This window comes from Octopus bimaculoides, chromosome 2 (genome assembly GCF_001194135.2).
Source record: "Octopus bimaculoides isolate UCB-OBI-ISO-001 chromosome 2, ASM119413v2, whole genome shotgun sequence".
Taxonomy (NCBI): domain Eukaryota; kingdom Metazoa; phylum Mollusca; class Cephalopoda; order Octopoda; family Octopodidae; genus Octopus; species Octopus bimaculoides.
In genome coordinates, this window is record NC_068982.1 from 68,896,174 (window position 1) to 68,898,773 (window position 2,600).

Below are 2,600 nucleotides of genomic sequence, written 5' to 3' on the forward strand. Positions count from 1 at the left end.
TATATATATATTTAAAATTTAAATAAGAGCTTTGACGCTAATATCTATATATATATTTTTTGCTCTTTTGGTAACGATTGCATGTTTTATCTTACTAAAACATTTGGTAGATATCATTATATGAACACACACACACACACACACACACACACACACACACACACACACATATATAAAAGTGCGCGCGTGTGTGTGTTTGTGTGTGCGTCTATCTGTCTGTGTTTGTCCCACCACCACCACCACTTGACAACCGGTGTTGGTGTGTTTGTGTCCCCGTAACTTAGCGGCTCAGTACCAGGCTTTAAAAAAATAAGTACTGGGCTGGAGTCGGTTGACTGAAAAAAAATTCAAGGCAGTGCTCCAGCATGACCGCAGTTTAATGATAGAAACAAGTAAAACAATAAAAGAATATATGTAAATATAAACAATTGCAAAGAATACGGAAACTGGTACATCATCATATTTTTTCTTTTGATTTTTATTTTTCCGGTTAATTATATAGCATAATTGGTTTATGCGGCCGACACGTGTTTCTGTTGCATAGAGAATATGCAGTTGTATTTGCAACACGCTATTTTCAGCTATGCACCTTCATTTAGATTCTGTCCACAAATGTGATTTGAAGGAAACTGATTAGTGAAATACGTTGGCCATGCATAAATATAGTCAGTTCGCTCTGAAGCACATTTGTGGACAGACCCTGAATGAAGGTGCATAGCTGAAACTAGTTCACTGCAGATTAGAGAGAACAAGATGCATAGTAAAGTGACTATCTATCTATCTATCTATCTATCTATCTATCTATCTATCTATCTATCTATCTATCTATCTATCTATTCAAGTATGTATCGATCCCCATCTCCCACATTTCTTGGTGTTCTCTTTCTTTAATCTTCCTACATTCCCTCCTCGTTTATCTCCCTTGTACCGTTGATTTCCTCTCTTTCTTGTTCTTCTCCTAATTCTTCAATCCCTCTGCCTTTATCTCACTCCTTTCCTTTTACGTAACCGGTGTTCGTCAAGCATGATCTTTCTCTCTTGGCTCGATTGCCGGCCGTGGAACATCTCTTATATTCCTGTTTCATGTCTTTCACCTCTTATGTTCATCTCCTGTGTTCCTGCCCCAAAGCTTTTACTTTACAAACGCCAGCTCATCTTGATTCGTCTTTATTAGTCGAAAGACACCTGTCGTTATTTTCTTGTTGTTTGCATTTGTAATTGTGTAACATTTTCTCCGTTTTTTTTTGTCTTTGTTGTCGTACACATTCGTTTGCTTTCTCCCCCCAAATCTAATGCACTTAGCTTAGATTTTTTGGGGCCAGCCAGATTTGAACAGTCTCAAATGCAACCGACCGAAACTGTAAGGATGATCTGGGAACTTGACTGATGAGGGAAGACTGCGAATGACCCGTCCTTGTTTCTTCCTGTCCATCTTTTTGTTGTCTTTTCTGTCCGTCTTTGTATCGTCCAACTGTCCGGATGTTTTATTGCCGTCTGTTGCGTTTTTGTTCCAGTTTTTTAAATTTATATATATATATATAAGTATATATATTTATACACATACACATATAAGTATATAAGTACACACACATACACACACACACGCACATAAAAATATATTTCATTAAATACGATTATGTTCGTTTTATCTTTTTTATTTTATATTTCCCACATTTTCCCATTAGCTTTTTACAGTCGATTTGGAACTGTTGAGTTCCTAAATCCACATCCGTCGTTTCTAGATGTTTACAGTTTCATACATACATACATACATACATACATACATACATACATACATACATACATACATAATGAGTGTGCGTGTGTGTATGTGAGACACACACACACACACACACACATGTACACACACAGAAAGAAAGAGAAGAGGAAAAATTATAAAATCATTTACTGTTCCATGCAAAAGTGTCATTCCAATCAGTTTATAGATCTCATCACATGCTACGTTATCATAGAATTTCATTTGTTATTATTCTATCAAACTTTTACACGTCAAAATGTCATATTTTACAGGATATCATTTATAATGAAAGATAAAGAAAAAAATATGTAAGCGTGCGGACTGGAGGTCATCTTGTATCATGTGTGCGTGCGTGTGTGCGTGTGGCTATGTATGTATGTATGTATGTATGTATGTATGTATGTATGTATGTATGTATGTATGTATGAATGTATCTATCTATCTTTCTATCTATCTTTCTATCTATATCTGTGTCTGTCCGCATGCCTGTCTGACTGCCTGCCTGCCAGTCTGTCTGTCTGACTGTCTGTCTATCTGTCTGTCTATGTATGTATGTATGTATGCATGTATGTATGTATGTATGCATGTATGTATGTATGTATGTATCTATCTATCTATCGTTCTATCTATCTATCACTGTGTGTGTGTCTGTCTGTCTGCCTGTTTTCTTTTACTCTTTTACTTGTTTCTGTCACTGAGTCACTGGACTGCGGTCATGCTAGGGTACCGCCTCGAAAGGTTTAATCAAGCAAATCGACTCCTAATTAATTTTTAAAGTCTGGTACTTATCTCGTCGAACTTTTTTGTCGAACCGCTTGGTTACAAAGATATACATATATAT